Genomic DNA, 13,161 nt, shown 5'->3' on the forward strand with positions numbered 1-13,161 from the left:
GTTATTTGAATCTTCAGATATGTGTTTCATTTGGAATAATACAGAGGTCAGGGCATTAGTTGGGATCAGGTAAACTAACGATCTTTCAAAAATAATATGTAAGACTACCTACTACATTGTTCTCTCTCTCTCTCTCTCTGTGTGTGTGTGTGTGTGTGTGTGTGTGTGTGTGTGTGTGTGTCTTTCTCTCGCCCCCCCATCTCTCTCTCTCACACACACATACACAGTTAAAATAGAGTTACACTATAATGGGATCACAATGCCTCTACTAGACACCAGAAGCTAACAAATAAGAGCATAATTCGAGGAATGGGTTACCTCTTTTGGAGCTTTTGACTGGTGAGATTCTTAGACCCTCCATATATTACAGCCTATTGCCAGTGCTCCTGCCTACCCTACAGAACATAATGGTAAGAAAAGACAACACATGCTTGAATCATAGACTATGGACACATCAAGGTGGTACTAACCTACACACTATGGCTAGCTTCCAGAGTGCAGGCAGGTACTATGCACACCTCCAGAGGAGGAAAGTACTCTTCAATCTTTCCTAGCTCTAAACCCTTTGAATTACAATAGTGATGGACCAGGGAAGACATGCCAGCTGCTTCACTAATGGCATGAACATCATGGAAATATCCAACCACTTTTTCTTTGGATTTAAGTCCTCTTCACAAGATGAAGCCATATCTGGCACCATTATTTAGTCAAGAATCTGTGACTAGTCAAATCATGGGCTCTAGGGTAGAAATTACAACTATTACTCCCTGAAGAGACATAGTTTGACTCCTAGTTATTTATTGTTTTATACAAAGACTAATGCATTTTCAACCCTCATCAGAAAAATTTCTACTTGCAGTAGATTGTGATTAACACAGAGATGCACAACTAGTTAAGGTTCAGATAATAAAACTGTAATTATCAGTCTAAAATAAGATATCTATTTCACTCTCCCTCATGCCAAGGCTTAGGGATTATTGTAGAAGAGGAGGCAGAAAAAGTTAAGAGCCAGAGGCACTGGATGATGGGTAGGAAACAGTGTCTTCTGGACACAACAGGGCTTCTGCACATATGAATTCACAGTAGTTGTGATAGTATGTGTACACAATGTGTTTTCTCAACATGGAGTGCGAGGGTGGACATAAAATCTAACTTCCCAGTTGAGTATCTATTGACAATTGATAGTCGCTGGGAGAGAGTGTCAGTTTTCTTTTAACATGTAGACCCTGGTAAGTCAGTTGAACTCTACTAGAGGGTCATACATTCAAGAATATAGGGGCAGAACAAATTCCGCTTGAAGGGTATGAAAGTAAAAAACAACAACAACAACAAACAAACAAAAAAAAAACAAAGTTGGGTGGGTAGAAAAAGGGGGTTAGATTTTGGAGGAGTCCAGAGAGTAGACTTAATATATATCAAAACACATTATATATTACACATGCTGCCAAGAATTATTCTGCAGTGTTTAGATGAAGTAGCCTGTAGATGTCTATCAAGCCAATTTGATATATAATGCCATTAGATTCTGATGTTTTCTTATTGTGTTTTTTTTGTGTGTGAGTGATCTATGTATTGATATAAAATAAGCCACTATTATGTGTTCTGTCTTTATACACATAGAATTTGTATTTTAAAATTTGTACATATGTTTAGAATTATAATGTTCTCTTGGTGGATTGTTCATTTAATAGGCAGTGGTCTTATTATTTTAATGCCTTCTGACTAATTTTGGTTTAAAATTTACTTTCCAAGAAATTAGAATTGCTATGCCTGCTTGCTGTCGATTTCTACTAGCTTAGATGAACTCTTCTCAGTCTTTTACCCTAAGGCTGTGTTCGTATTTACAAATGAGATACTTTTTTCTTGTGTGCAACAAATAGATGGGTCCTTGGAGTTGTACTGTGTTGTTTTTGTTTTTAATCTAATCTGGTAGTCTGTGTCATTTTACTGGGGAATTGAGACAGAATCCAGGGTTATTAGTGAAAGTTTTCTATGAATTCCTGTTATTTTGTTGTGTTTGGTATTTGCCTAATCTTTATGTGCTTGTTTACCATGCCAGCAGTTTGTTTCCTGTCCTCTTGGATGTATTTATCCTTCTCTCCTGTTCATAGGATTTCTTCAAGTATCTTCTGCAGTTCTGCCTTAGTGATTGTGAAACTCTTGGGATTATACTCCTCATGGAAAGAGAGCTTTGTTTGGAATACTTTTCCAAATACAAGAAGTGCTTTTCCCAAAAAGAAGCTCATCTTTTTTAGGACATTGTTATTTTTAGTTAATTGATTGCATTATTATTCTTTATTACAAATTTGGAGAGTTTAAAGGCACATTATCCCTTTGACTCAAGAATTTACAAAGTGATATCTTTCTGATGAAAATGGTAATTTTTTATTAGTAGAACTGATGGAAGATTTATCACATTGTAGTCCACTAATGCTTATTGTGTTTCCATGTCTGAAATTTTTTGAGCCTGTTAACATAGAGTGTTAATGTTTATGCATGTTCATGTTCACTTGAAAGCAAGGCATATTCTCAAGTAGAGTGATAATTATGTACTTATAGATTCTATCTTATGGGTTTTCATATCTTCTGTGTCCTTGCTAACATTTATTGCCTTGTTCTATCTAGATCTGAGATAAATGTGCTAAGCTTTCCTGGATTTAGTATCTATCTTTCATCTCACAGTTTCTGCTCTATAAAAGTTGATACTGGCATTTGGTGAATAGATACTAATATCTTCACTGTGAATTGTAGTCTTTTGCATCATAGTGTGTCCTACTTTATATTGTTTAATTCTGCCCTGAATTTAACCTTGTTGGAGATCAAAATCATGGCCCCTGATTTCTTCTTACTTGCCCTTGCTTAGTATATTTTTGTTCATTCTTTCATCTTTTACCTTTTTCAGTTCACTTTAGATATGTCTTTTGCATATAGAATAATGTTAAATTTTACTTTCTTAACTCATCTGGACATTTCTTTTTACCATGTTAGCTAAGCCCCCTGATATGTATGGTTAGAATTAGTTCATTTGGTCTTGATCTTATAATAAGAATACATTTCATAAGTGAATACCATCCACAGTTTTTGCTATTTGCTTTGTTCTTTTACCCCTGGATTTCTTTTGTTACTTGGGAAGACAAATCTTTTTGTGATGGTTATCTTTGTACAAAACTTTTCTATAACACTTTAACCAAAATGTTGTTTTGAAAGTCTTTCTTCAATATCATGGTCAATAAGTAACATCTTTTTTCTTCTCATTAATCGTAGTATAGTTTTAGTGTTATTTGTTATTTTAAATGTTTTTAATTGTCAAGCTCTTCATTAATCTATCTAAATATTTTTCACTCCCAACACCAGTAACTCAATTAGCAAGTATATTTTATTCCCATTTACTTTAAACTTTTTCCTGTTTTCAAATTGCTGTGTTAATGGTGCGACATCAGAGCCTATAATGTGAGAGCTGAATTTTTCCATCTTTTCCACCACCATTCAGACATTAAATACATATAATATGTAGCTATTCCAGAAGTCATGCTTTTATGAAATTCTCTCTGAGGTAGTTTTCAGGAAAGGTTCGTGGACATGAGATTTCTGGAAGTATTTCATCTTCCTAACTCTTTATAGCATTTATAGCAAAAGGCTTTTGACCAAGAATAAAAACCTTGATTCACATTTATTTCTTCCAGGACTTCAGCAATGTTGTTCTGCTCTTTTGTAGTTTAAAAATTTGCTGTTGAGAATTTGAAAAAAAATAAGAAATCTCATTTTCTTACTTGATTCATATATTGGAAGGAGTAGCAGTGGGGATATAATTTTGATTTCCAAAGACAATGATTCCCATTTAGTGTCTTCATGGTACTCTGATTCCATGACAAGAAGGGTGTGATTTTTTTTTGATGAAATCTATTTTTATTTGCTTCTTCTTGAATTGTAGTTTTAAATAATATTTTGTTTTGTTGCTCAACTATGTAACAACTATTAAATGTGTACCTCATCACCTTAGCTAGTTTTCCTGACAATTTTTGATATTCTTACAGAATATTCTTTGAGAAGCTCTGACTAGCATCTCTTTTGTTTTGTTTATGGGCTATGTAATCGGCTCGAATGGCTCTTCCCTCTTCCGTGTCTCTCATTTTATTTGTATTCATGAGTATTTTTCTATTATTTTTCCAATTCAGTTTTGGCATTTGTCAGTTCTTCCTTCCCGAGTGAAGTGTCTAGTGTAAAGGTAAGCATGTGTAAGACATAGACATGTATCCAAAGCTGACATAGAAATGGGGAATAGAAAAAGCTATGCTTTTAAGTAAGAATTCAGAAAAAAAAAAAAAAACAGGAAAGCTTAGCAGTAAGGATTTGTAAATAACTTCCTGCTCATTAGCACATCTCTCAGGTACATCTCCTTTCCTGAGGCGTGCTCTTCTGTCCAGGTGATTCATAATGCCAATTCCACTAACTCTTATGAGGCATATCCTAGGGTTTCTATTGCTGTGATAAAACACCACGACCAAAGCAACTTAGGGAAGAAAGGGTTTATTTCACCTTATATCTCCCAGGGCACAGCCCATCACTGAGAGAAATCAGAGCAGGCACTCAAGTCAGTGCTGTGAGATGGTCTGTATGTCAAATTACTCTGATTGGTCAATAAATAAAAACACTGATTGGCCAGTAGCTAGGCAGGAAGTATAGGCGGGCCTAACAGAGAGGAGAATTAAGGGAACAGGAAGGGAAAGGGGGTCACCGCTAGCCGCAGCCATGACAAGCAGAATGTGAAGATGCCGGTAAGCCATGAGCCACGTGGCAAGGTATAGATTTATAGAAATGGATTAATTTAAGCTATAAGAACAGTTAGCAAGAAGCCTTCCATGGCCATACAGTTTGTAAGCAATATAAGTCTCCGTGTTTACTTGGTTGGGTCTGAGCAGCTATGGGACTGGCGGGTGACAAAGATTTGTCCTGACTGTGGGCAAGGCAGGAAAACTCTAGCTACTCAGGACCTAGAGGCAGAAATTGAAGCAGAGACTATGGAGAGCTACTTCTTAATGGCTTGCTCCCCATGGCTTTCTTTGTTTGTTTGAGGCCAAGTATCTCTATGTAGCCATGTTGCATTGCCTGACTTCTCTACATACATCAGGGTGATCTCCAGCTCACAGAGATCCACTTGCCTCTTTTTTGATCTCAGAGACCTGTGCCACTACGCCCAGCCAGCATGTTTTCTTATACCATTCTGGACTACCTGCCAAAGGGTAGTACTGTCCCTAGTGAAGTGGGCACACCACATCAGTCTTGTGACTGCTTTTTGCTTATTACAAAACCAATCTAGCTGGAGAGTGTGTTAAAGCTCAAATTGCCAGTTATTTGTCATCCTTTTAAACAAGTGATTAAATTGCCTGGTGACGTTGTATAATGCTAAGTTAATTTCTTTATAAGATCTGAGGGTCACAATTATCCCAAATGTGGAGAATAAAGCAGAAGGGCAAATCAAAGAGAATGAAAAAAAGAAATAAAGTCTAAAGCCAGTGAGATAGGAGCACTATTGGGCTGGGAACTAAGTTCCAAAATAAATACATTGTCTGTGAATTTGCTACTGTGTATACTTTGGTTGTTTAAAAAAAAATCAAAGCCCAAAAGATAACCTTGAATTAGGGTAGCATGTTACCCAGAATTCTAGTTACTTTAGTCAGCAGAGACTGCTTCCTGACCAATGGTTGAGACATACAAGTTGCCCTAATGGATAAAGATCATTATCACCCCACTCCTTTTAACTTTGAAAAAAGTATAGTTGGCTCTTTTATATACAGCATTAGTTTTCTTCCTCTAAGGATCAGAAATAATTGAGAGAAGACACATAAAAAAAAGAGACACTTATTCTGGCCACAATATGCCAGAGCTTTATGATTGAAGGGGAATATCTATATTTCCTTCAGTACCCAGTTGTTATATTAGGTAAAATAATGTATCAGGAATAGAGGAGCTAGTTACATAGTTCTGCTTTAGAAAATGCATGGACCACATCACATGACAGCAGGGACCAGCAGGGAACAGCGATGAATGTAGCCACCCATTTTGATGTAGAGCGTCTGAGATAAGTAAGCATGGCTGTGGCAGGAGACAGCAGTACATACAGGTAGAACAAGAGACTTAAGAAATGTAGTACTTAAAATAAGCAAGCTATTGCAACCAGGCACCAAAGTGTGTGCAGAAAGAGAAAATGTATACAGACAAGAGAATATAATTTTATAGCCCCCTGCCAAAAGAGAAAAATAATGCCTTGTATCAACAAAGATGACAGAATGCTGTTGTAATTCTGTCATTCGGTCCAATGGCTAATTGAATAGAGCTGCTGATATGGAGGAAATGGGTGGGAAAAATGTCAGAAGCTACACCCATGAAGTCTCACCAACATGGCTACCTAACCAAGACCTTATTAACACAAGTGACAACAACAGACCTTCTAACATGGAAAGGGGAAATCTCACGAGGCTTCAACCCTAACCAAAGAACTGCAGGCAACTAAGGAATGCTGAAATCAGGAAAATTAGTTTTCCTCAAGGAAGAGCACACCAATTGGTTATACAATGCTACATGGTCAGCTATGAAAACATACATATACAAGTAATATTTTACAGACCTAACAGGAGGTTTTATACATATATATATATATATATATATATATAATCTTTAATAATATATAATACTAATATATTATATATAATCCTTCATATATATACATTAAAAAGAGGCCATAAATTTGAAAGAGAGCAGGAATGGAATTTAATGAGATGGCTTTGAGGGAGAAATTATGTAACTATTTTACAGTCTGAAAAATGAAACTAACTTCCATGGAATGAAGCACAAAATTCTCCAAGTACAGGTAAGAAAAAGAAGAGAAACTCCTGGTTGCCTTCAAGAACTTGCTAGTAAGACCATATTTCTGAAGACACCACATCCTTGAGTCATAGAATATGGGGATATCAAGCTCATACTGATCTGGAAATGTCATCACTACTGGCTAGTTTTCACATACTTGGAGGTGCTATGCATGCTGCCAGCTCTGACAAGTACTCATGAATCTTACCCAACTGAAAATCCAGATAGTTACAATAACAACCACCCTGAGAAGACATGTCCACCAGTGCAGTAGTGACATGAATGTTATAGGAATAATCAATCATTTGCTGATTGGACTTAAGAACCATTCAACAAGATGAAACTCATATCTGGCACTATTATTAGAGCTAAGGACCATGACTAGATAGGTCATAAGCCCTAGAGAAAAGCCAAACATTTCTGGCCTACTCAATTTTATCTCTGTATAAAAATCTCTCTCTCTATATATATATATTTACAAGTGTATAACAAATAAATATCTGTCATTTGAAGGGTAAGTAGGAGTTACTGGGAATTTCACCAGGCCTAAGGTTGAGATTTCATATGATCTGATATCTCCAGCTCTACTGATGTGTGTGTGTGTGTGTGTGTGTGTGTGTGTGTGTGTATGTGTGTGTGTGTGTGTGTGTGCTCATCTTCACTTTGGAGTCCATGGGGAGTCTCTCAAGAATTGCCTGGTACTTTCAGCTCTACCCAGTAATATCTATGCAGTAGAAACATCTTTGCCCCTTGGAAATGTTCAGGTAGTGCTCTTTCACCCTTGCTTTGAAATGCTGTTTCTCAGCCTCTCCTCCCACGCACTACTGCTTGGTGTAGGTCCTTCCACTGACATAGCCATCCCTATCTCCATCCTGCAGTTCTTTCACATTCATAAATCAGGAAACCAAAAGTGTTTTCATTTTAGAATTAATTATTAGCTGTAGACTATCACTCAACCAAATTTTCAAATCAACAAACTGGGCTTAGATTTTTCTCATGACTGTGATGTATTAGGTATCATGATAAATTGTAAATTTTGTCTCCTGATTATCAAACAGATGAGAATTCTTCAAACTGAAGGACAATTTCATTCATATACAAATCTTATGCTAACATCTGCCCAGGGTATTGAATACAGGGGAAGAATTATTGGCGTTGGTGAAATTAGTGCAATTGTCCTTCTAGGTAACTTTCCATCACTACCATACGTTTGGATAGCTCCAAAATACTGTTTAGAATGACTCAGAGGCAATAATTGTTCCTCAATGTCTAGAACACCCTTATCTTCCACTATCTGGGGTAAAAGTTATCATACATCTCAGAATACTTTCTAACCAATAAGCATTTAAGCAAGAATATATTTCAAATTAATTCTCCACAAATAGAGTCTTATAATTTTAAAGGTATTTTATTACTTGATAATTTCATACATGTATATAATGTGTTTTGATCAAATACATTCCCTGTATTTCTCCTCAGAATCATCCTCTATCCCCTGACCACTTTCCCCTCCCGAAGTCATGTGTTATTTTTAAAAACCCACTGGGTCATTATGGTGCTGTTGATATGTGTGTGAGTGTAGGACAATCTATTGGAATGTGGGTAACACCTTAGGGGCTGCATTCCTGAATTTTAAACTAACCAGATAATTACATCAATGTATGTGCTTTTCTCAGAATTGTTATATATTTGTATCCAATCAGATAAATTATAGTAATCTCTGCATTGAAGGGATGGATTCTGTAGGTACAATGTTCAGACCTCTGTTCAAACTCCTGGATTGCTGGGCCTGCTATATATAATTATGTATGTGTTATGTTTCCTAATACTACTTGTTCTCCTTTCTTGGACTCTGCTCATTAATTATCAGTTCATTTTAATATTAAACTTAAGCACCAGATATATTATCTGACTTGTTTTTCCTATGTTGAAGCTTACTTGCTGACTTCACCTAAAAGGAGATTGAAATTATCAGCAAAAGAAAAGCAGGTGAAAAGCAGACCAGATGTTGATAATTATGTAAGAAGCACTAATTAACACTATCTAATTGAAGCAAGTTTGTCTTTGTTAATGTCACTTGCACACTATCACACCCCAATCTGAAGAAATATCCTAAATATCCTGCACATAGTGGTGTTTTGTATCTGTCAGAAAAAGCCATTGATGGTTGTGAATGCTTCTGAGTAGGATTTCCCACTGAAAGACAAAAGGTATTGCACTTTCATTTCCAGCCAGTTTTTCCAGTCCTACACACACACACACACACACACACACACACACGTGTGTGTGTGTGTGTTTTATAATTATTTAAATGATTCAGAACATTATCTAAACAACAAATAAAGCCCCCGCTAATTCTTGTTACCTTAAAAGTCCAAATAATTTTACATTCTTTATTATATAATGTTTATGATTCAGGTAAGGTACATGAATCTGCTTTTTGGGCTGAATACACTCAGTCTTATAAATTCATCCATAAATATTTCTAGCTTTAAAAGGCAATCAGCAATGCTTAAATCGACAGAGAAAAATGCATGTTTTTCTTTCTCTGCTCTTAAAAGCCTGACAAAATGAATAAAAGAACTAAAAATAGAATATGTTCCATTATCCCATCTTTAATAAAAATGTAAGTTGGTCGTTCTCTCTCTCTCTCTCTCTCTCTCTCTCTCTCTCTCTCTCTCTCTCTCTCTCTCTCACACACACACACACACACACACACACACACACACACTAAAGAATGTGTGTCAGACAAAACAAAGTTTGAAGCAATCCTATTAGATGGTATAGAATTTTAATATGTGGCTTTTTAAAATGTTCTAGCTGGTAGCAAGTGAGATAATTATGAATAGCTAAGCTAATTAGGAATAACTATACTACAAATAGAATATAACAACATAAAAATAATCTTACAAAACAGATAATTCAGGGAAAATCCTCAGCAAAGCCATTTTATTCCTGTCTCAACTGAGATTATCCAAAAATTCTAATCAATTTGATATGTATAAAACTAGGCAAATATCTACTTTAAATTTTCAGTATGATTTGTCACTGTAACAAATTTAGAAATTCTAGACAGATACCAATGCTAAAGTATTTTTTTAATCTTAACTTGTGGAGCCTCAGTTTTCAATCTTCCCCACACCACCACCAGTGTAATTATCCTAGAGTTCATTTTGATTCATTCATGTTCCGAGACTATCCTCTCTACTGACATGTAAGCAGATACCTATTCATTTATTTTTATAAGTTCAAGGCTGGGTTTTGAAAATTTATTTTTTGACAGAAAAATTTAATCCATTTAATACTACCAATGGAAAATGTCTAGAGACTCCACTACTATCCATTAAGTTTTTTAAATCCTTTCCACCCTATAGGTTTATTGTTCTCATTTCCAAAGGAAACTATTTGCTGTATCCCTTTCTTCATTTTCCCTAGAATTGTTTTAATTTTTCTTTTGTGAACATGAAGGGGTACATTTATAGCAATACTACATTTCTCACATTACCAGGAATTAAGCACTGAAGCTGCATGTGAGGTCTTTCTACCATTGACTATTTTCATTTCAGAGTTAGAGCTTTTCCTTGCAGGCAAGTTTGTATAATTTTCCTAGTTAAAACCAGGTAACTGAAACTACACTTCATTTAAAAAGTTTTTTTTTTATAAGAAATCTTATATGAAGTGATATCTGATTTCATGTAGGGTATTTATTAGGAAAATAAATGATTTATACCCAAATAGACTAAGCTATAAACAAGAAGCACTATTGTGGAAAAGCTGAAAGTCACTGAACTAAGGGAATTGCTACCCTGGAAAGGGGGGAGGATGGAATGTCACAGCTGGGAGAAAAGAGTATTTAGAGAAAATAAAATCTTCTGTTGCTGCGCTACTCAAGATGTTCTACTTCCAGGTCCTGCTCCATCAGTACGTGTACCAGCAAAATGAATGGACAAATCACTTCCATCCAGCCTTCCAGCTGGAGGTCTCATGGTAATCTGCTGGGAAGAGTTCAGTGAGGGATCGCTTATACAAACACAAGTGCATGCTGGAATACACAATATCTGAGTCAGAAGCAGGAACGGAGGTATAGTGTTCACATGAAAGAAAATCAAAGGAATTATTTGGAATGCTTTGTCAAAATTATTTAAATAAATACGTCTCTAGGACTTCTAGAAATTTTCAGGAGATAGACATGAAGATCAGAAAGCCTATAAAAAGAACTTACACTTCATATTTATCGTTTTACCATTAGACAAGCCTTCTTAAGCAATATTGAAAATATAAGTGAACCTTGCCTTGCAGTCCTTGCTACAGAAAAGCAGCTTACACACTACCTTTAACTGATGAGTTTCTGATAGACACCTATTCCTCACCATCTCTGCGCTCACAAACCTAGCTCCAGACTCATGAAGCACGTACCATCATGGCCTGCTCTGACCATCACTCAACCCATGCCATTTCCAAACTCTTGGAAGTAGTTCCAAATGAGCAGCTCATTCATCAAAAGTTCCAGGCCTAGTTATAGTTACACTGCCCCTATATTAGCCCAATATAAGTCTGGAGAGATCCCTGAATTAGACATACAACTGATGAAAGAAGTCAACATGCCCAGGTCACATCTCAAAAACACAAATATGGAAGTCCAAGACAGTGTGTCTGCTCTCAAAGCTTCTAGGCTTACAGAAATGCTCCTAAATGAGAATTACTTAAATGAACCCAATTCTATTTGAAAAATACAGAATTTGAAAAAGAAGTAATAAACTTTATCAAGAAATTAAAGGAGTATAAAGAATACTGTAAAGAAAAAAACCTCAATAAATTTAAACCGTAGAATAATAAATGACTTAGTGATGTCAAAACAAGCACAAATACATGACTGAAAGAAATGATGAAGATAATTCAGGATTTGAAGTCTGTACTTAATGAAGAGCTAGAAGCATTTAGGAGACTTCAAGATAAAGTTGAAAAACTCACTAATCCAATCTGAAAACTCAGAAATCATGGATCTCTGAAGAGAACCTACAACCCACTTCTTGACTAAATCAACATAATCCTAAACTAAATTTTAAATATTTATCCTTTCACCATCCATAAAGGAGCTAAAACAATAGATCTCAAAGTGCTAGCATAAAAACACAATTTGATTAACCAATATAATGGAACTGAAGATCCATGTTTAAGTTCAGTCAACTAAAAAAAAACCCGATTTCTATCAAAGAGGCCAAAAATACACAATAAAAAATGACAGCATTTTCAACAAATAGACTGCTCAAATTGCATGGTTACATGTAGAATGATGAAACTAGATCTGTATCTCTTAACCTGCACAAAATTCAACTACAAATGGATCAAGAACTTCAGCATAAAAGCTGATACCCTAAACTGGTAGCAGACAAAAGACATCATACCCTTGAACTCAATGACATCGGAAAGGACCTTTTGAACAGGACCCAGATACTCTCAGGCATTAAAACCAACAATGAATAAAAAGTACTTTATGAAATATAAAATTTCTATACAATAAAGTACAGCATTATTAGAGTAAAGATATAGCCTGTAGAGTGGGGAAAAATATACATCTAAAAAAATTATAGTATCTAGAATATACACACACAGACAAAAAAAATCCAGAAACAACCCAATGGAACTAAACCAAGTTCTGAAAAGATGAACACAAATGACTGAGAAATAGTTTAAAAGGTTAAATATCCTTAGTCATCAGGGAAGTGCAAATTAAAACTACTTTGAGTTTTCATCTTATCCAAGTCGGAGTGGCCATGATTAAGAAAAGTAAATGATAGTAGGTGCTGGAGAGGATTTCAGGAATGAGCAACACTCACTCACTGCTATTGGGAATGTAAACTGGTATAGACTCAATGGAAACTAGTGTGGAGTTTCATCAAAAAGCTAAAACTAGATCTACCACAAGGTCCAACTATGTCACTCTTGGATACACATTAAAAGATTATTATCTTACTACAGAGATACTTTCTCTTTTGTGTTCGTTGATATACTATTCATAATAGCCAGTAAATGGAAATAGCCTAGATGTCTATTAATGGAGGAACAGATAATGAAAATGTGGTACATTTACACAATGGATTATTATTCAGCTGTTACAAAATGAAATTATGAAATTTTCAGGTAAAGGGAAAGACTTGGAAATAATTGTCCTGAATAAAATAACAAAGAATCAGAAAGATAAGTGTCAAATATTTTCTTTCATATGTAGATGTTAGCTTTGGAAGCTTTAAATATGGGTAGATCATTTGGAATGCCCCTAGCAGTTAAGCAAATTGT

The sequence above is a fragment of the Peromyscus maniculatus genome, chromosome 7, assembly GCF_049852395.1.
Source record: "Peromyscus maniculatus bairdii isolate BWxNUB_F1_BW_parent chromosome 7, HU_Pman_BW_mat_3.1, whole genome shotgun sequence".
NCBI classification, from domain to species: domain Eukaryota; kingdom Metazoa; phylum Chordata; class Mammalia; order Rodentia; family Cricetidae; genus Peromyscus; species Peromyscus maniculatus.